This window comes from Euprymna scolopes, chromosome 15, assembly GCF_053919585.1.
Source record: "Euprymna scolopes isolate OS-2025 chromosome 15, ASM5391958v1, whole genome shotgun sequence".
NCBI lineage: Eukaryota > Metazoa > Mollusca > Cephalopoda > Sepiida > Sepiolidae > Euprymna > Euprymna scolopes.
The window spans coordinates 54,312,590-54,336,060 of record NC_136496.1 but is presented as its reverse complement, the minus strand read 5'-3'; the positions used below and the strand labels follow the sequence as shown (position 1 = coordinate 54,336,060).

At 37.1% G+C, this 23,471-nt stretch overlaps 1 protein-coding gene across 6 annotated transcripts in view; it reads left to right on the top strand.

Moving 5' to 3' along the window:
• The window catches only part of LOC145293829 (dual specificity protein phosphatase 3-like), a 265,871-nt gene that overhangs the window by 148,290 nt on the left and 94,110 nt on the right, over positions 1-23,471 (top strand). The window contains exon 1 of one of the 6 annotated variants that reach the window (XM_080140484.1): positions 17,458-17,588. The exons of 4 other annotated variants lie outside the window; for them this stretch is intronic. The gene's annotated coding sequence lies outside the window, so the exon portion shown is untranslated. Of the gene's footprint in view, positions 1-17,457; positions 17,589-17,671; positions 18,030-23,471 lie in introns of those variants that run through there. One more of the 6 variants, XM_080140483.1, reaches the window with a different exon arrangement.

Sequence of the window (23,471 nt, the reverse complement as noted above, 5' to 3'; positions counted from 1 at the left end):
TGGGAAGGACTGTATTTCAGTATCTGCTGTTTGGGCGTCTGCAAGTGCTGGGAGGTCGTACATGTCGATCTGTACAGCAAGCGTTGGGCGTGATAGACAATCTGCTACAACATTTTGATCACCCTTCACATGGGCAATATCTGAGATTAAGTCTGTGATTATTGCTACTTGCCTTTGTTGCCTATCCGATTTTGCCGGTTTTAAACTGTGAAATGCGCCGCATATTGGCTTGTGGTCTGTTAGAAGTAGTACTTCATGACTTTCAATGAGGTGGCGAAAATGTAATACAACAAAATAAGCTGCTAAAAGTTCACGGTCGAAAGTAGAATATCTTGTCTGTGTTGCTGTCAGTTTCTTCGAGAAAAATCCTAATGGTATAGGGCTTCCATTCACGACTTGATGTAAGGCAGCACCGACTGCATATTTGCTGCTGTCCGTGACAAGTTGGTACTGTGTGCAGCTTGGTTGAGGATGGGGTAATTCCATTAGCTTACCCAATATTTTAGTCATGGTAGAGAATGATTCTTTTTCTAAGATATTCAAGGTGATTAATCCTTTCGGTGTTAGTCGCATTCTTTCAGGTAAAGGAAAAACTAACTTTGCAAATCCTGGTATTAATTTTCTGTAAAATCCTACCATACCAAGAAATCTGCGTAGGCTTTTAGCATCTTTAGGGCACGGAAAGGATTCTATTTCTTTTACTTTATTTGCAGTTGGTGTAATTCCCTTTGAGTTAATTTTAAAGCCTAAGAAGTCAAGGGCAGTTACGTTGAAAATCGATTTGGAGAGTGATATTTTGAGATTGTTTTCTTAAAGGATTTGGAAAACTCTGTCGATATCTTTTTATGGGATTGGTTGTCATTGCTGAAAATGAGTGTATCATTGATATATACGAAGATACAGTCGATATCTCGAAAGATTCTGTCCATATATCTCTGAAAGGTAGTCGAAGAATTCTTTAATCCAAACGGCATAAATTCATATTGATATAGTCCCATTGGCGAAATAACTGCAGTTTTTGGAATATCATCTGGGTGCATTTTAATTTGATGATTTTACCCAATTTTTGAAAATCGTTGTTTATCAGCGAGTTTAGTAGTAAAGGAATTAATATTAGGGATGGGGTATCTATCACTTTTAGTGATACTGTTTAAGGCGCGGTAGTCTCCACAGCAGCGATATCCTCCACTCTGTTTAGGTACTAGATGTAGTGGGCTTGACCACTCGCTGTCTGAAGGGGTTATTACTCCTTTATTTATTAATCTCTTAAATTCTTCTTTTGTAGCAGTCAGCTTTTCAGCAGACAGTTGTCTGGATTTAGCAAAAACTGGTGAGTGACTACTTGTGTCGATTCTGTGATAAATACCGCAGTAGTTATTGTTTTTGTTGGTGTGAGAAGAGATAATTTCTGAGTAGTTATCTAAGCTTGTTTTAATAAATGTGTGTATATTTGCTTCGTTTATCACCACATTTACGGGAGCAGTAGTGTTTAATAACAACTTCTTTTTAGTGGTTGTTATTGGGTCATAAATTGTCCTGTTTTTGCAGTCAATAGTGAGGCCAAAGTTATTTAGAAAGTCAATTCCGAGGAGGGGATAGGTGATATCAGCGACCACGAATGTCCATGAAAAGGTCCTTCTTAATCTTGGTATTGCAATCTCCAGGTTAGCTTGGCCGTGGCATTTTATTTTCTCTCTGTTGGCAGTGGTGAGTGATACTGGTGTTGGGTATAACGTCACGCCTTTTAACGCGGACGTCGGTATTATTGAGAGGCTTGCACCAGTGTCTACTATAAATTGTAAAATTGTTGTCCCTAATCTTGCTGTGATTTGTAGTAGCAGTGAACTCAAGGGGACTGACACGGTTCGTGCTACTAGTTCTCCGAGGCTGTTGGTGGTGGTGTGGGCGGACGCGAGCTTGGTAACATTTTGATGTTCTGTTTCTTTGGCCATTTACACCATAGTTTGCAGGTTCTTGCCTGCTCAGCAAAGTAGAGGTGCGCTCTGCATATCTTAGTTTTTGGTTCTGGGAAATAGGGTGTGGTTAGAAGCAAGAAAGAGAAGTCTTACCGTGGGTGCTCAACGAGTGAGTACAGGCGAAGAAAAGGAAGAACAAACATGGCGGCCAGCATTTTTATTTCGTCCGTTCTCGCATAATCTCGTGTGTGCATGAAGATGGAACCTATAAAACGATGTTCATTTCTGGGTGCTGGGAGATGATTCCCGGCCAGCCAAGAGAGAAGAGACAGAGGACTGTAGCGATAATCTTTCTTGAACATTCCGTTTGTGTATTTGAGGTGACCCCCCCCCATTTTACGTCAAGCTATTTCGGCGATGGGCAACGCAGGTTTAAGCAATATGATTAAGCCTTTTAATGGCGACGGTGATGTGGTGGCGTGGCTTAAAAAAGTGGACCTTGTAGCAAGGATTCAGAAGCTGGATGATGTGGCCGCAGTAATACCACTGTTTCTGGAAGGGGACGCACTGGCCCTCTATTTGGAGCTCAGCGAGCAGGAACAGGGTGATGCAGACGCCATCAAGGGTCGACTGATCAAAGCTTTCGCAGAGGGGCCTTTCGAGGCCTTTAATAAGTTGAAAGAGAAGAGGTGGACTGGTGAATCTGTGGATGTCTATGCGAATGAGATAAGGAGATTGGTTGAGTTGTCGGGCATCAGAGGACATGCCACGAGTCACGTAGTCAAGATGACTTTTGTTACCGGGTTCCCGGAAGAAATATCGAAAAGGTTGCAGCAGGTACCGGGGGTGGAGACGCTGGATGTGAGTGAGCTGCTTAGAACTGCGAAAATTTTAGTGAGCACCCAGCCCACGGAGCCTGGAGGAACGACAGCAACGGTACAGCAGGATGTGGGCAGGAATCTGCCAAACCCGGGGATCGCATGCTTTGAATGCGGGGGACCACACATGAGAAGAGACTGCAGGAAGTTCTTGCAACGGACAGTGTGTTACAAATGCAATCGAAGAGGCCATTTAGCAGTAAAATGCACAAGTTCGGGAAACTGGCGAGGGGAGGCCGACGCGCCAGCGGCCGCCCCGATTCGAGAATAGAGGCGCACCCACAGCAGATGCCCAAACAGAAGATTGCGGTGGAAGGACGGGAAATTATGGCCCTGATTGACACTGGCTGCACCACTACCATGGTGCACACTACCCTGGTCAGAAGATGGAATGGAAAGGGAAGGGTGAAGTAGTGGCATTCGATGGGTCGCGAGTGAAGTGTCGAGGGAAGAAGACCGTCACTATTGATATTGCTGAACGTTGGATGAGGGTCCATGCAATTGTCACTGATCGCCTGGTGCCTGGTGTCCAAGCCATCATTGGAATGGATGTTATATGCCGCCTTGGAGGTGTTACCATCACATGTGACAATGTGAGGTTCGGACTAGCTGAGTGCGCGGTGACGGAGAACGCTCCCAGAGGGATCAACAAGGCCGGGGAGGAAAGAAAATTGTCGATCAAAGATCAGGACTTCCGAGCCGAATTCGACGGAGAGCAGTGGACGGTGGAGTGGGCATGGAAACATCAAGCGCCATCGCTGACAAACAGGGTGGCGTGCTACACAAATTCGCTTAGAGGAGGGGTGAGAAAGGAGTTTGAGCAGGAAGTCGACCGATGGATTGAGGAAGGGATACTGATGCCTTGGACGGATGATGTGGAGTCGGGCATTTTGCCGTTGATGGCCGTTCTGCAAACAACTAAAGGGAAAGTAAGACCGGTCCTGGATTTCCGAGAGTTGAACGGCCATGTTAAGTGCCATACGGGAGGCGACACCGTAGATGTGTGCAGTGAGACCATTAGGGAATGGAGGCAGATGAATGGCGCATCTACATTGGTAGATCTAAAATCTGCCTATTTGCAACTCCATGTTGCCAAGAAGCTCTGGAAATATCAGTTAGTCAAGTACAAAGGCAAAACCTACTGCCTTACACGAGTAGGGTTCGGGTTAAATTCGGCACCCAAGATTATGTCAACTATCCTCAGGAAGATTCTGGAGACAATGGGAAAGGGAGATGGGGTAGTGAGCTCATACATAGACGACATTCTGGTGAATGAAACTGTGGTAACTGCCAAGGAGGTGGTAGCTCATTTGAAGAAGTTCGGCTTGGTCGCCAAAGAGCCGGAAAAATTAGACGGAGGGGCTGCTTTGGGCCTAAAACTGAAACGAGGTGCGTCAGGCGGCCTAGAGTTTCGCAGGGGAAACGAAATCCCACAACTGAAGCAGGAGCTCAACAGATGTGAACTTTTTTCCATATGCGGAAAGTTGATCGGACATTACCCCATTGCTAGCTGGCTTAGACCAGCATGCAGCTACATAAAGAGACACGCCGAAGGACAAGGATGGAATGATAAGGTGGGAGAAAGAACGGTCGCCATGATGGAAGAGCTCCTGAAAGAAGCAGAACGGCAAGACCCAGTCCGGGGAACCTGGAACATACCGCGAACATTGGATGGAGTCGTGTGGTGCGATGCGAGCAGCATTGCAACAGGGATCGTTTTGGAAATTGGAGGAGTAGTTGCAGAAGATGCAGCCTGGTTGAGGAAAAAGAATGACGTCAGCCACATCAATGTGGCGGAATTAGACGCGGCAATAAAAGGAGTCAATCTGGCCTTGAAATGGGGACTACGTGACATCTGCATCAAAACAGACTCCGCCACGGTGGTTGCTTGGCTAAAGTCTCTCATTTCAAGCGAAAAAAGGATAAAAACGAGAGGGGCTGCTGAGATGTTAGTGAAGCGCAGGCTTGGGGTGCTGGCTGAGCTGATGCAAGAGTTTTGTTTGAAGCTTCGCGTAGACATGGTTGCTTCTGAAAAGAACCGAGCAGATGCTCTCACGAGAGTGAAGAAGAGTTGGCTGTTGCCAAAGAAAGATGTTGTTGCTGCATCGGATCTAGATGATGTTGGTGTGCGAGAACTGCACAATTTGCACCATATGGGGGTAGAGAGGACTTGGTACTTAGTGAAAAAAGTCGACCCAAGGATCACCAAGGAGCAGGTGAGGCAAGTGGTCAGGACATGCGACAGATGTCAGTCGATTGATCCTGCTCCAAGCACGCATGAAGCTGGCCAATTGGAGGTGAGTGGGACCTGGGAGAGACTGGCATGCGATGTCACCCATTACAGGGGTGGACTTTACCTTACCATGATTGACTGTGGGCCCAGGCGATTTGCTCTATGGAAGAAGCTACGTGGAGGAACAGGCAATGAAATAGCGGCAATCTTTGATGAGGTGTTTTTGGAGCGAGGCCCCGTGGAAGAGTTGTTAACCGACAACGGGACTGCGTTCAAGTCAGTAGCAGTGACAGAAGTACTGAAGAAATGGAAGATCCAACAATTTTTCAGAGCTGCCTACAGACCCAGTGGCAACGGGATCGTAGAGAGAAACCACCGCACCATAAAGGCAGTTGCGGAAAGAGGAGGCACCTCACCTGAGCAACCCGTCTTCTGGTATAACATGTCGCCTAAACTGGGACAAGTACCAGAGATGGTCCCGCAACTGTCAATGTTTGCATATTCCTGGAGGCATCCCAGGGTGGAGCCGGCAAGCCGAGAAGTAGAGGCCACAGGGACAATTAAACTCGGGGACGAGGTATGGGTGAAGCCACCGGGGGCGCGCTGCACCACACAATGGAGTAGGGGTCGTGTAACTGGGAGGAACACTAGTAACAACATTGTGGTGGGAGGAGTCCCGAGGCACATTCTTGACGTCAGACCAGTTGAGAGCGAAGCAGTGGAGGGGAGTGTGCAGCCACAGGAGGAGGACGAGACACCTCAGAGGCCAAGTAGAGAGAGGCGACTGCCACAGTGGATGAGAGACTATGAAATGTGATCTTGAGATCAGGGAGGCATGTGGTTAGAAGCAAGAAAGAGAAGTCTTACCGTGGGTGCTCAGCGAGTGAGTACAGGCGAAGAAAAGGAAGAACAAACATGGCGGCCAGCATTTTTATTTCGTCCGTTCTCGCATAATCTCGTGTGTGCATGAAGATGGAACCTATAAAACGATGTTCATTTCTGGGTGCTGGGAGATGATTCCCGGCCAGCCAAGAGAGAAGAGACAGAGGACTGTAGCGATAATCTTTCTTGAACATTCCGTTTGTGTATTTGAGGTGAACCCCCCCCCCATTTTACGTCATAGGGTTTTATTCCTATCGGTATACAGACGTTTTTATTCCTTTCTGTGTGCTGTTGCTGAGTGGTGAATGCTGTTGCTGTTCCGTTCATGTTATTTGATAAGGGCATTAATTAGTCCGCTAATTATCCAAGTTGGGATGAATTTAGTTCTTCTTGAGAGGTAATGACAGGGGGAAATTGTTGCAGGTAAGACCTGAAGAAATTTATGAAGAACAATTTCTTCGCCGACGCCTATCCTTTCTGCTATAGAGAGCATCTCCTGTAAATATGCTGATGGACGGCCTGTTATTGTGTTTGTAGACATTAACTTGTCTAGCAACTCAGGCTTTGTTCTTTCATTCGCTTCAATTAAGGAGCATTTCAGTTCCTCATAGTCCTTTTTGTTTAAAATATGAAGTGGTATTTTTGTTACCACCTCTGCAGGCAGAGCTGATATGACCGTATAAAATTTTGTTGTCGAATTTGTAATGTTCCGCAGATGGAATTGCACTTCCAGAATGGAAAACCAGCCATTCACTGCTGTTTGTTTCCATGAATTCCGGCGGTTTTATTGTAATTTGTTGTAAGGAGGCTTCTTCCATTAAAAATGTTTTTTTTTGTGTATATAAAATATATTCTAGTATTTTTCTTTTAACCGAAGAAAGGTGGAAAAAAAAAATAGTTTGTTTTACTTACGTCCTGAAAACTCCAAAAAGTGTTTCTTTCCTTTCAGTCCTGGGTAAAATTAGTTTGTTTCTTGAGGTTGTAATGTCCTTTTTGTCGGATCACCATTGTAATATTTGTTTATTGGTTGTTATAACTGACAAAGTGGATACAAATATTAGCTTGAGAGGAATATTTTATTTTCTTAGTTTTTACATACTTTTAGAATTCTGTGTCTGCTCTTCACAGGACATGTGTGACAACGTAGAAGCCTGGAGACTGACTGTCCAATCCTTTTTAGGTCAATCATCGGTCAAAGAGAGAGAGAGAGAGAGAGAGGGGGGGGTGAGCGAGCAGCAACAACAGAAGAGAAAAGAGAATAGATTTGTGGGTATCTTGGTAAGTTGAGTTCTTTTAGAGAAAGAGAGGATTAAAGAAACAATGTCTTTTCTTCATGGTAGTAGTATGTGGCCTGATGTCACTTAGGTTCACTCCTACATATTAATGCTATTTTTTTTTAAGCAAAAAAAAAAAAATATTTAGGTTTGGCTATAAATTCCCAAACTCATTTCACCCTAAATAATTTAGGTGGCTGAAATAGGAATCTAATTGAATCTTTAATTTCCTGAATAGTATGCGAGAAATTCATTTTTCTTCGAGTTATATTGAATTCATTAATACGGACTTTAGGGGCTTTTTTCATAATGTTCCTGTAAAAATTATTTTTTATTGTACAAATTACGATGCTTTATTTATATAAAAAAAGCAAAAATAAATTCTTGCGTTTTTTATTTACTACTGAAAACCATAACTTTAGTAAAGGTATTTTTTTGTTTAAACAAAATAAAACATTTTCACTAAGAGTTAATTAAAAATAATTAGTTCATTATATTCTGTGATCATTATTTGATAAATACTGCAATTTTCATTAAAATTGATTAATTTCCTGATTTTTGGTGAAGTTTTAAGTAAAGGTAGGGTAAAAATGTTTATACACTTTGAGCGTCGGCATTCATTTTGTCTGTACCTACCATTTTTCGATGAATATTTGATAGGAAAGCCACCACGTGTGGTTAATTTAAATTAAATTTCAATCACATGGTTACATTACCAATAATCATGTGATTAAACCCATTGAAAATTTACCGATATTGTAAACACATTCTGTTTACATTATCCTTTTAGTGATATCACATGCAGTGTTGTCAACTGAGATTTAAAAAAAACCCGCGAGGTCAGGAGAAAGAAATCTCCTGAAAATCACTAGATTTTTAACTTTTATCGTCTGAAATTTTCAAAAATCGCTAATTCACCCCCCCCCCCAAAAAACCTCCATATTTTAACTTCCTACCATAAAAAATTATAAATATAGTATATTCAATATATAAAATGTTCCGTGTTTTCTCACTATATGTTTCTGGAATTATATTGAAGTGGTTAGCTCCCCAGAAGGCTTACATATTTTATCAGCTAGTTTTACCTGTTTTTTCAGAGAGGGTATTTTTTTTTTTTTTGCAAGAAACAAATCATAAACTCAAACTTTTTATAATAAAAGTTAAATTGAAATATACTGCAAATTAAACATCACAATAATGGTGCAACATATTTTGAAATTAGAAAAAAAAAACAAAAAAAACTTTGCTTTAGCATGTTAAAAGTATTTAGGTTGGTAGATAATTAAATTCTACTGTATTGGTAGAATTTTTTTTTTTTTTTTTTTGCTGTTGTTTCTTGCTATTTAAAATTTTTGACTAAATACTTCTAAATTAAGCGGGGTTGCTTAGATCGTATTTTAAACTAAAATTTGGAGGTTGGAATGCCCCCCCCCACCTAAAATGTACTTGGAAAAATCGATTTTATAGCGAGATTTAAGAATGGTTAGCCGAAAAAAAAAAGGTGAAAAACAAAACAAATAATCAATATATAATTGTTACCAAAGGCAATAAATGCTACTTTTTTTTTTACTTACATGAATGAGTTTATTTTATTTTTTAAAGTATTTTCAAGCGCTTTTCTTTATTTTTTAATCTAAAATTGTGGGTGTGTGGGTGCCAAATATCTCCAGATTTTCTAGAATTCCCCGCTAGATTGCAAACGAAATCTCCAGATCTAGCTGGAAAACCGCTAAATTGGAAACACTGGTCACGTGAGTGGAAGCGGTAATAAATAATTGTCCCTAAATAAAAAAAATGGCCTATCAGTACAAAGAAAACCACCTATTTATTATAGAAAAATTAAATATAATGTTATAATTAAAAACAAATATATAAAAACACACATGGGTATAGTAAACATATTATACCAAAACGTGGAAGTCATCCGTCCAGTGGTTCTTTAGTCTATTAATTGCGAACTAACCAAGAGTTACATTTTTATATATATACATATATATATATGTGTACACAATTAGATTGTAGACGTTTACTAGATTTCTCCAGTTTCTAAAAAATAGTGCTCAATAACAAGTAGAGCTAAACCTGCTGGACTACTTAGCTTGGTTATACATGGAGAACAATACCAACATGACCTCTCACAACACCAAAGTCAGCTGGATCGCCACCATCTGGTGAGTATTTGCTGAGCTTATGCCGGCACTTATGGAAAAGGCATGCTCCGAGTTCTAGACCCGTATTGAGGCAGTGATTGAGGCAGAAGGTGGCTATAATTTAAAAATTTCAGCTCTACTACGTAATCAAGTTATCTGAATCAATTATTTCTAGTAAAAGTTTTAAAATAAATCTGTAGTGTTGTTTTCTTTAGAGTGACAAATTTATCATTCCACCCTATATATATATATATATATATATATATATATATATATATATATATATATATATATATAAAGCTGAATGTCTGTGTGTGTGTGTGTGTGTGTGTGTGGTAACGAATAGGCTCCTATATGGTTGACTATTTTAAAAAACTGATTGCATATAATAATGGAAGATGTATTGAGACATAGGAATGGGTATGTTTGATCTGGCAGAACGGTGGTTCATAAAAATTGTGGGGTCTGCGCTCGCACCTGGTTCACAAAGTATGGAAATAAAAAATTAAAAAAAAACGTTTACAAGTGTTTTTGATATAGATGTACATAATAATACTTTGATAAGTATGTTTTAACTTAAATAGGGATGGTATAATAAAATTGTGGGGGTCTGCGTTCGCGCCTGGCCTCCATAGAATGGAAATAGGCACAAACTTTAATAAAGACTTTTCATATGTATCTGCGTAAGTATACTTTGATAATTATGTTTCAGTTTGAAGAAATATGGTATAATAAAATTATGGGGTGTTCGTTCGCACCTGACCTCCATAGAATGGAAATATGTCACAAAGTTTAACAAGGATTTTTAATAACCCGTAAACTTTCACTTTTTTAATAACCCGTAACTTTCACTTTTCTTTATTTGTGCCTCAGTCCTCATTTTTTAATGAATGATTTTTCTGACAAAGGAAGAAGGAAAAGCTGTATTCTAGGTTGGCAGTATTTCTATGTCTATCCTTGTAGCCAAGTCACTAGTAAGGGTGCTGGAGGTAAACGTTTTATCTAGGCTGACGTTATCCGCCTGATAGTCAGGGACCCGAACCTTGGATTAACCACTAAGGAGGCTGTCCTATCAGCAGATGCAAAGTACTGGGGCTGCTGTATTGCCATTTGGTGAATTGATTCTGGACCATGCAGTAGCTTCTGGTGGGGCCTCTTGATACCATATTAGAAGGTAATTGTTACGGCTTTTCATGTTCTACAAAAAAAAAAAAAATTTCTTCATTTCTTTTTCTCTCTTAGTTTCCCCTCTCTGTCCTGCTCTAAGCAAGTCTGACGACCTAGTCCACAAATTCCAAAATTCCATCATGACAAGTTTCAAGAAAAAATACATGATTAAACCCGGATCTCCAACTTCCAATGTAGACTCCCACTACCATGTCTCCTTCTCCAACATAAAGGGTCTACATTCTAACCTTTCAGAGGTTGAAGCCCAATTACAGGAGACTAAACCAGACCTTTTATTTTTAAGTGAAACTGGCACTGGCCAGACTATTTCCCTAAATGAGTTCATAATTAAAGGACACTGACCCCTAAGATCGCCATGGGCATAGAATATGTGCCTATATTAAAGATGGCTTTTCATGTGGTAAGGACATCTCCAGAGAAGATCCTAACTTACCCTTTATGTGCTTCCGGGTTGTATTAGCTCACAGTACTGCATTTATATTTACTCTCTATCGCCCCCACAACAGCGGAGTTACTATCTTTAAAAGCATATCTGAGAAAATTGACCAAGTGCTATCTGCTTATCCTTCAGCTAACATTCACGTACGTGGAGACTTCAATGTTCACAAGGTGGAATGGTTGACCAACTCAAACAAGACCGATGATGAGATGATGTTCTGTCATGATTTCTCCATTGCCTATGACCTCACTCAGATTGTTCACGAACCCACCCGTGTGCCAAACAATGACTGCCAGTATGCGAGTCTCCTAGACCTTTTTCTCACAACTTGCCCTGAACTATGTTCAGTTTCCGTTCTGTCTCCTCTTGGATCTTCCGACCACTCTGTTGTATCAATTAAGATAAAAATGAAATGTAATAAGTCCTCAGATGTACCTCTCCATCGTACAGTATATCGATACACTATGGCTGACTGGGATAGCTTCCGTACATTTATATTAGATATACCTCTGCATTTCATGTTTAAAAAGGATGTGTCCTCTATAGTATCAGACCTGATGGAATGATTAATTGCAGATATAGGCCGTTTCATACCCTTGAAATAGTTCCAGCAAAAACCTAACAGCCAACCATGGTTCTCTCCAGAATGTGCTGCTGCCATTGTGCACAGAAATCACTTTTTCCACTGCTTCCAACATAATAGATGTATGGAAATTAAAGCTGCTTTCAGGACTGCCAGCAACCATTGTAAGAAAGTAATAAAGAACGCAAGAGAGTTGTATGCTCAGTCCGCTAAGTCCAAAGTAGCTGAGCAGCAGCTTGGTTCCCACCAGTTTTGGCAAATAGCAAACAGAATCCTGAACAGAAGCGTGTGCTCTATCCCAACCATTATCAATAGACCTGAGGTAATCTCGTCAGCATCAGACAAAGCCAAACTCTTTGCCAAGAACTTTGCAGCTAATTCTACCCTTTGCGACTAAGGCCGCCAATCCCCAATATTTTCTCCTGTATCAGAAAACACGCTATGTGATATACAAATATCTATACGTGATGTTGCCAAGCTAATCAAAAACCTTGATTCCAGTAAAGCAACCGACCCAATTATAGTACTCAAAAAACTTCAACTAGAACTAGCGCCCATACTTACAAAACTGTTTAAATGTTGCCTTAAGGAGAATTGCTTTCCATCACCCTGGAAAATCTCATCAGTATGCCCTGTATTAAAGAATTCAGGTGATCGCTCATCTCCCTCTCAGTACAGGCCAATAAGTCTCCTGTGCATCATGAGTAAGTTGCTGGAATCTGTGTTAAATAGAGAAGTAATCAACCATCTCAGCAAAAATAACCTTAGTGACACACAAAATGGTTTCCGTTCTGATAGATCTACAGCAGATGTGCTTACAGTTATATCTCATAGAATTAGCAAATCTCTCGACAGAGGCAACCTTTCTAGGGCAATTGCTCTAGACATATCTTAGGCCTTTGATAGGGTATGGCATAAAGGTTTACTTCATAAGATCTCCAGCTATGGTATAGCTGATAATGTCTTCTCAATTATTAAATCATTTCTCTCTGATAGATTCATAAGAATAGTAGTTGATAGGCAAAAATCAGAAGCTCACAGTATAAATGCTGGAGTACCTCAGGGGTCCATCTTGAGCCCAACTCTTTTCTTGATCTACATTAATGATCTTCCAAATCAGATCCTTACATCACTCGTAGACATTTTTGCTGATGACACTACCATCTCTGGTAGCACATCTAAGATAGTAAACGACCGAGTTCTCTCTGATTCTCTCTCCTCTGATCTTGAGCACGTACAATGGGGAAAGTAGTGGCTGGTTACTTTTAATGCATCTAAAACCAAGCTTCTATCTTTACATCATCAACGTTCTGATCCCCATCTGCCACACCACCGTCTATGCTCTGATGCCAATCTGGCATCAGTTCAAATGAATGGCTCTCGTCTTGGGGAGGCCTCAAGTTTTGACAAGCTTCTGGGCTTAGCCTTTACTTCTGATCTTAAATGGAACACGTACATCAAATCTGTTGCCAAGGCCACTGGAAAAATGGTTGGATCCTTCTATGGATCCAGTAGATATCTCACTGCTGATGCAATTCTCTATCTATATAAGAGCCAGGTACGTCCAAGGATGGAATACTGTTGCCACATCTGGGCTAGAAAGGACTTGTCTTGCCTTGAAAGAGTTCAAAATAGACTTCGTCGCCTCGTAGATGTCCTTTTCTCTTTGCTGCAACCTCTATCTCATAGAAGAGAAGTTTGTCTCTGCTTTATCGTTAATTTCATGGAAAGTGTTTGACTGAGCTTCAATTTATGGTCCCCCTCGTCAAACTTTCACAAGAAACACTCGTCTAGCTGAAAACACTATCAATAATTCCCCCCCACTCTTTATCTGTGCCTAAACCTAAATTCCATGAACAAAGTTTCTTTCTTAGAACTGCATGCCTGTGGAATTGTCTTCCGTGTTCTACAAGCTGACTACAATTTGGTTGTCTTCAAGTCCAACGTAAACAAGTTTTTGATGAGCCATTCCACTTATTAACAAATTTACAGAATTTCCATTACTAACGATTACTTTATTGTCCAACTGACTACTGTACACTCTTAACCCTTATCCTCGAGTGGTCTCTGGGCCTTGATAAGTGGTTATGCCTATGTAAAAAAAAAAAAAAAGTGACCCCAAATATTTTCCTACAGAGGAAGATAAGTGCATCTGATGCTCGAATTATTGAAGATACGTCCTAGTCAAAAGCTCTTAAACATACAGCCGTATGTTTAAGAGACGTATCTTCAATAATGTCGATTTTGACACATTTCAATCCCCCACCCAGCCTAACGATTCTCACTACAGCAATCATAACGAGTATTCACCACCTCTACTCATCAAACTGTCTGCGTTTTCCCTCTCCACCCCGCACCCACCCCAACACATAAGCTTTTAAACAATTTTAACTTTTATTCTGACCATACTTGATGCAAATATCTATGCTCTTTTTCTTCTATTCCTCCCTTTTTCACATTTCTCTTCCTCCCACCCTCCTCCTTCTTTCATGTCTATTCATAATTATTTTTACTTTATATCTTTTTGCTTCTTAATTTAATAATTGATAATTAATGCTTTGGTTTTCTTTTCTTCCATATATATACAAGCATTAAGAATTGATTATTTAATGTTATAAATTTCATTAAAAATTGTTAATGCTGCAATATTTTAAGTTATAAATTTATTATATTTTTTACTAGAATATCTGGTCCTTTTTTTCCAGTTTTAACAACTAGTCCTTTACTTTTCCATGTTTAAGCTTAACCATATTACTTTTCATGCTCGTATTTTTCTATTGTAATCCATAATTTTTCCAGGCTTCAAATAAATTCACTTGTTCTTTGTTTAATTTCAGTCTTATTTTTGCCCCATAAACACATATGTAATAACAAAGTACGGCACTCATCTGCTTTGAATAAAATCCCCCAATTATCTTCTTTTCATGCTTTCAATTCTCTCTATTTCACTTGTTATTTCTCTTTCTGCGACAGCAGTGAATTAGTAGCAACAGTAGTCGCTGAAGTGACGTGGTTGCTATGGAAACCAGTCATAAAAGGCGTCGCTCACCTCCTTACATATTTTTACGATTTTGAACACCAGAAAATTCATCATAACTTCTGTTTTACTGAACGAAAATTGAAAATATTGCTGAGAAGGTGATCTATAAACTGTAATAACTGTTTGAAATTTGGTCGAAAAATCGATGAGAAGTGAAGCCAGTTCTAAATGACTGAAAGTGATTAAAAAAAAGTAAAAATACTTTTTGCATTTATAATTTTTTTTGTGTGAAAATATTAAATAAACAATTCTTAATTCACTTATAATATCGGTAGTACGAGAAATTAAGTTTTCTTCGAAGTATATCGAATTCATTGATACGGACTTTAGGGTCTTTTCTTGAAATGTTCCTCTAAAACTTAAAATTTTAACAATTTACGATGCTTTATTTTCATAAAAAAAAAAAAATAAATTCATGCATTCTTATGAAAACCATAACTTTAGTAAAGGTATTTTTGTTTTTGTTTGAACAAAATAATACATTTTCGCTAGAATTTAAGTAAAAGCAATGTGTTTGTTATATTCTGCGATCATTATTTGATAAATACTGGAAATTTCCTTAAAACTGGTAAATTTCCTGATTTTTGGTGAATTTTTAAATAAAGGGAGGGGTCAAAATGTTTATACATTTTGAGCATCGACATTAATTTTGCAGGTACCTAGTCTATACCTTCCACAGTGGTATTACAAATGAATGTAATAGATCATCCCATAGTCTGCCTTGATATCCATTACATAACTTATGTACACACACACACACACACACACACACACACACACACACACACACACACACACACAGAATGTATAAAGTTGATAAAAACATAAATGTAAAAAGGAAAACAGAAAAAGATAATTTACGTATTGTTGTATGCTTGAAATATCTTACACGGTCAGGAACTTGACAACTTGGGAATACCAAATGCTTTATGTAGATCACCAAAGTTAAGCAACATTGAGCTTGGTCATTATTAGATAGGTGACTACTTCGGAATACCAAATGCATTATTTAGATCATCAAAAGTAAGCAACATTCAACTTGGTCATTATCAGATGGGTTACTACTTGGGAATACCAAATGCTTTATATAGATCACCAAAGTTAAGCAACATTGAGCTTGCTCATTATCAGTGGGGCGGGGCATATGAAGTCAGTTTTCACATATTTTACAAGTGGTGTCTGGGATATGCAGTCAGTCCCAGAAATGATCAAAACAGTTTACGATTTAAACATTAATTTATTTCATATATATTTTTAGTGAGGTTGGGGGTATGAAGTCAGTCCCGTAAATGGCTGAAATAGTTTTAGTTTTAAACATTACTTTATTTCATGCATATTATTAATAGTGGGGTGGGGATGTGAAGTCAGTCCCGAAAATGGCTGAAACAGTTTGCGATTTAGATATTACTTTATTACATGTATATTTTTAACAGTAGGGTGGGGGTGGGGTATGAAGTCAGTCCCGGAAATGGTTGAAACAGTTTACAATTTAAACATCACTTTATGTCATATATATTTTTTAACAGCTGAGGTTGGAATATGAAGTCAGTCCCGAAATGGCTGAAACATTTTACAATTGAAACATTACGTTATGACATGTATACTTTTAACAGTGGGGTGCGGGGATATTAAGTCAATCCTGGAAATGGCTGAAAAAGTTTACAAATTAAACATTACTTTATGACATGTATATTCTTGACAGTGGGGTGGTGGAAATATATATTAGCAGAAGGCAAGGCGTCGCCTGGAATTGAATGAGACAGGTTGAAATATATACTGGCAGAAGGCCTGGCATCGCAAAGATTGAATGTAATAGATGAAGACATAACTCCAGACAAAGCATGAAGCCACTTGAAATGTCTTATGTAAATAGCTCCATACAATGCATGAAGCCACTTGAAATATCTTATGGAAATCACTCCAGACAAGGCATGAACCCACTAGAAATTTTTTATGGAAATCGCTCCAGACAAGGCATTAAGCTACTAGAAATATCTTATGTGAAGGTGAAACGGGCAAGTTTCTATTGGGGATCATTCATATTTTTCTGTATTTTCAATGACGTCTTTTTTCAAAAAAAAAAAAAAAATTGTTGTCAGTGGTGACGAAATAAAATGAAACACTGGAATTTGATAAGGAAGCAAGGGTTGTCTAATTACTTCACTGTGTCGATATATTTATGCATTAATTTGAAAATCCTGCTGAGACATCTCCCAAAAATGACATCATTTTTCTTACAATTATAGTGCCGATAGTGAGGAAGGAAAGAAACCCAGTAATATTGAAATTATGGTGAAGCAAGGGTTGCCTAATAATTAACCAAGCCAATGTATTTATGCATTAATTTGGAAATCCCAATGATCCATCTTCTAAAAATGATTTCAATTTTCTTAAAATTATGGTAGCCTTGATGGGAAGAGAAATTATTTCTTATATGTTGTATTGTCGTACAATACCTGTCGAGAGTTAAATTGTTTCATATACATATTTAAATTATGCGTCCGAGTGTAGGTAAACCTATTTTAAATATGTGTTGTACATTACCTGTTCTCGCAAAGGTAAACTTATTTCATATACGTGCTGTAAATTATTTATCCTAGGGAAGATACAATTATTTCATACATGTGTAATACCCGTCCTAGGGTAGGTAAAATATTCTTTTGCTCGAAATAGCAAATGATACGTAGACATTAATACTTCCTCTATCATAAGAATAACAAATATGTTCAAAATCAACTTCAATTTTCTCATTGTTTATACAGTCCCAAGCAGCGCCGGGTAGCCCTGCTAGTGAAGAATAAATGTTTATTGTAATAAAGAAACACGGAATCCATCGAATAAATGTTAAGTACAATAATGGATAGACAGAGATTACTAAGACATGACTAATCTCTGAAGCAAGACCGCCAGGGAATGCGAATGCGCTGTTCCTGTTCACTATAGATTGTTCTGGATGAATAGATCATCACATATGAGTACGCACAGAAATATTTGATGACGTAAACGTAAGTAAAAGAAAAGAATGATTGTTTGTAAAATAAAATACTATAATATGTCCTGTTCAAAAAAGTAGGTTATATTCATTATCAAAACATTTTTTTGCTAAATTTAATCACTTTTTTACTAAATCAAATATAAAATTGTATTAATTCCCTTCCCTTGATTTTTTTTGATAAGAAAAGGTTTCGTAAAAAAAAAAAAAAAGAGAAATATTCGACATTTGTTAAGTCAAACTTAAGGAAGTACAAAAAGATTATTTAAATACTAGCAGTCCTGAAAAAAAAAGTAAAAATTGGACCAAACTGAATTTACTTGAACGTCATTAACCTGAGTACCAACAGAACGACCGATGAAAAAATTAGTAATGACTCAATTCACAGCGTTTAACTTGGCTACAAACAAAAATTTATTGGATAAATAGTGCGACACTGCGACATTCAGAATCTGTGAGTAGATCTTTTATAATATCACATTTCATTTTTTCTTTCAGCAACATTCGCCTAAAGTTTTAATTAATTAGATATTTTTTATTCAATTTTCTCAAATGAAAATGACTTTTTATAGGATTATCGTCTCCCATTATTTATTCTCCTTTGATTTGATTTTTGTAGATGCACACATATGCAAATTTAATAACATAGCCGAGAATAGGGTCTTTTGCTAAATGTTTATGGGCACATTAAGAAATATTAGAGACGAATTGAATCAAAGATAGAAGCGAGAGAAATAACGAAGAAAGAGATGGGTAACTTGTTATAAATTACGGTTAATTAAAATAATTAAAAAATAATATTTTTCAAACATAACTCAATCCTAGAACTAAAATATATTTTAGCAATGTATTTTGTTATCAAATAAATTAAATGTTAAATACACGAAAAAAAATTGAATTAAATTAATTAAATGTTATTCAATTATACACGAAAAAAAAATTAAATTAAATTAATTAAATGTTAGGTAAATGTTTACTTTAACTACAACAGAACACCGACCAATAAAATTTGTTTTTTGTAGGTTTTCAGAATCGCTGACAACGAATCTGATATTCAAATCAGTCGCAAATTTACCGTTTGCATGGTATTAACCCCTGAACCCGCGCACTATTTTGTACCAACTCACCGCCATTGTTTATGCTATTCTTACATGATGCGTTCGCGCGTGGACGCGCGTAGTAAGGTGACTTGTCACATCGCGGAAGAATTTCTTAGCAGACATTTGAAATAAGTTTTCAGAAACAAAAAAAAAACAAAAAAAATGTGGTTCATTTTTCTGTGTTGCGTAGTTTTTGATGCGTTTTAATTGATCTAAAAAAATAAAAAAAAGCATTTTCTTTTTTTTGGAGGGGGGTTATTCAATTATAAAACTTGTACAATATTTAACAGGTGCTTCTGCAGTTTAATTTACCGTTTTTTCCGTAAGTAACGCGAACGCGCCGACATACACCAAGCAGAAGAACTGTTTAATTTTCCACAAAAATTCTATTTACATTGGGAGGGAGGGTGGAGAGGCAGGGGCAGAGGGGACGGGTTGTGTCGCACGCACGTCCCCACCCCCCAATGTAAATAGAATTTTTGTGAAAAAGTAAACAGTTCTTCTGCTCTGTGTATGTCGGCGCGTTACTTACGGTAAATTTTTTTTTAGGGGGGGGGGCGTTACTTTCGGAAAAACAGTAAATTAAACTGCAGGAAGCACCTGTTGTACAAGTTCTATAATTGAATAAACCCCCTCCAAAAAAAAAAAAAGAAAAAAAAAAGAAAACGAAAAATAAAAATGCTTTTGTAAACCGTTCGTGAAAACTTAATTTTTTAGATCAATTAAAAAGCATAAAAAATTACGTAACACACACAAAAAATGAACCACATTTTTGTTTTCTTTTTATTTCAAATGTCTGCTAAAAAATTCTTCCGCGAAGTGATAAGTCACCTTACTACGCGCGTCCATGCGCAAACGCATCATGTAAGAATAGCATAAACGATGGCGGTGAGACCATCGCCGGTGAGCGGTGAGTTGGCACAAAATCGTGCGAGGGTGCAGGGGTTAATACCACGCAAACGGTAAATTTGCGACGGGTTTGAATATCAGATTCGTTGTCAGCGACCCCGAAAACCTTCTACCAAACAATTTTTATTGGTCGGTGTTCTGTTGTAGTTAAAGTAAACATTAATTAAATTTTATTAAATTATACACGAAAAAAATTAAGTTAAATTAATTAAATGTTATTAAAGTATACTCGAAAAAATTTAATTAAATTAATTAAATGTTATTAAATTATACACAAAAAATTAAATTAAATTAATTAAAGGTTATTAAATTATACACGGAAAAAATTAAATGAAATTAATTAAATGTTATTAAATTATACATGAAAAAAAATTAAATTGAATTAAATGTTATTAAATTATACTCGAAAAATTCATAAGGCAACAAACGTTGATGAACTCACATTTATAATAATAATAATAATAATAATAATAATAATAATAATAATAATAATAATAATAATAATAATGATTTCGTTTATAAACGTCTCTCTGGAAAGGGATGGGATTCATTTCCAGATGATTTCCCTTAATCCCGGCTTCAGACCAGGAGCTTCAAAGATTAAGGGTTTTCGTAAGGATGTTGGCGGTACACAATTGCAGAGGTTTGAAGGCCGCCTAAAACATCGGGGATTTGTAGTTTTTTCAATTGTCCTTCCAGACAACTTGATACTACTCCTAGTGTACCAACTATGACCGGGATTATTTGTGTTTTAACCTCGTGTATACGCCTTATCTCCAAGGCCAATGGAGCATAATTGCTCCACTTCTCATTCCTGTCCCAGGGTACTGAAAAGTCTACAATCTGCCAGTTTTTTTAGACCTTGTCAATGGCGACCAAATTCGGACGATTATGTTCCAATTGCTTGGTTGTTATGATACCTCTACCTTGCCATCCTCACTTGTTCTCACTTCATCAGGCACCTCCTCAAGCCATTTTCCAGCACCCTTCACCCAACCCTCTTACACACCTCCGGAGTCCCATGCGATCGTGTCTTTTGCGGTACTCTCTCTGGGCCAGTCCACTACACCCTGCTGCTCTGAGGTCTTACCACAAAATGCATTCTGCAGCAACTTCCTCTCCTAGAACCACTTTTTTGAACAATCGAATAATAATAATAATGATAAGAAGAAGAATGATAATAATAATAATGAAGAAGAAGAAGAAGAAGAAGAAGAAGATGATAATGATAATGATGATGATGATGATGATAATAATAATTATAATAATAATAATAATAATAATAATAATAATAGATATAAACATTTATTATATTTATTTGCTTCCCCACCAAAGCAAATTAGGCACAAGGCCGTTTTTAATGTGGGGTAAAAACCAGCTCCCCTAAAAGTAGGCAAAAAAGGGGGCACTCTGGTTACCAAAAATAATAATTGTCCCAGTATAGAGGGTTTCCCCTCCATTGACTGGTACAAATTATCTTAAGTGCAGCATCTGCAGAACAGATACTACACTTTAATCCCAGCCCGAAGGCCAAGAACAACAGGGTGTTTATTTGCTCCCCCACCAAGCAAATTAGGCACAAGGCCGATTTTTAATGTGAGGAGTGAAGGGGAAATGGGGACCAACTCCCCGGGGAGTAGGGGAGCTGGATAGTGACAATTGGTATGAAGGGTTGCCTCTACATTGACCAAGGTCTTATATGTGGGGTTGCCCCCACATATGGTCTTTGCTTGCAGTATCTGCCGGAACAGATACTACACTTTGATGCTGGCCCGAAGGCCAAGAACAACAGGGTGTTTATTTGCTCCCCCACCGAGCAAATTAGGCACAAGGCCGATTTTTAATGTGAGGAGTGAAGGGGAAATGGGGACCAACTCTCCGGGGAGTAGGGGAGCTGGATAGTGACAATTTGTATGAAGGGTTGCCCCTACATTGGCCAAGGTCTTAGGTGTGGGGTTTCTCCCACATATGGTCTTTGCTTGCAGTATCTGCCGGAACAGATACTACACTTTGAGATATTAAATCTTTTATTCAGGCAAAAAAAAGAACATGAACAAAAAACTTAGGCACAAGGCCAACTCCAAAGGGGGGTGGGCAGGTGGGGGTCATTGGTCATCCTTGTCACTCTAGAACTAAACAAAAGTTTCTCTTAGCTAGAATCTTCTTTCACCATAATACCGCATTCGCCCTTTCGTACTTGGGAACGCCCTACTTGGCACCCAATTGTTTAAAACATTTTTTTATTTTCGTGTAAAAACAAAAAAGATAACAATGATGATACGATAATTCATTTGTGTCCAGGGCGGGGGGGGGGGGGAAGAAAAAAAAATAGTAGTAGGACCCTCCCAACCTCGTCTAGTTGATAGACCGTCTGTTTCACTTGGTTTGAACAACAGAAAAAAGGCAAGTCTCTTAAACATTTATAATAATAGATATAATAATATAATAATAGATATAAACAGGTTGATTGGAAAGCAATTGTTTCTTATTATGTGCTCATGATTTAGTACAATTCTCAAACAAAATAAATGTGATAAATATAGAGACTTTTTGAGTTTTAATTAGAAGTCAATATGAATGTCAACATTCGACACTTTATTCTACCACCTGGGAACCGCATCAACTGATTTTACAAGTCTTTATTATTTCTGAATCACCAGTAGACAAAAAAAACAAACAAACAAAAAAAATTTAAGGATAAGAGTTAATGATATGAATAGTTCAATAGTTGAATGATGATGGGTACCATCCTAATGGTAAAACTAAATGGTACTTATATAGAATAAGCGCAGCGTTATTGTTGGCATATTCTGGATAAACCATTGGATGTGGCTGAAATGTTTATGCAATTAAAATCTACCTATCTATTGAAACAAATTTGGTTTAGATGTTAGGAGAAAAAAGATCTGCTAAGGGGTAAAAATTGAAAATTTGCAACTTGGCATAAGTTGACCTGATGTATATTTTCTACACATGCACAAATATACATTTTTATGTTGCAGTGCATTAATTTAGGAAGTTTTGATATACATATGATGATAGCAAATAACTCTAGAGAGCTAAATGTTTTGGTCTTGATTTTAGCTGATAGCGCGCAAGTCATTTTATTTTTAATTTTCAAATATATATTTGATACAATATCATAATCAAATAATGAGCTCTATAACGATACGAAAGCTGCATGAATTAAAATATATTTAAACAATATGTGATGAATTAAAAAAAATGGATTGCAATTGTAAGTATATGTGATAAAATCAAATAATAATTAATAGAATTCAATTGTAAGTATATATGATATAATAAAATAATAATTAATAGAATTCAATTGTAAGTATATATGATATATTAAAATAATAATTAATTGAATTCAATTGTAAGTATATATGATATATTAAAATAATAATTAATAGAATTCAATTGTAAGTATATGTGATATAATAAAATAATAATTAATAGAATTCAATTGTAAGTATATGTGATATAATAAAATAATAATTAATTGAATTCAATTGTAAGTATATATGATATATTAAAATAATAATTAATAGAATTCAATTGTAAGTATATGTGATATAATAAAATAATAATTAATTGAATTCAATTGTAAGTATATATGATATATTAAAATAATAATTAATTGAATTCAATTGTAAGAATATATGATATAATAAAATAATAATTAATAGAATTCAATTGTAAGTATATGTGATATAATAAAATAATAATTAATAGAATTCAATTGTAAGTATATGATATAATAAAATAATAATTAATTGAATTCAATTGTAAGTATATATGATATATTAAAATAATAATTAATAGAATTCAATTGTAAGTATATGTGATATAATAAAATAATAATTAATTGAATTCAATTGTAAGTA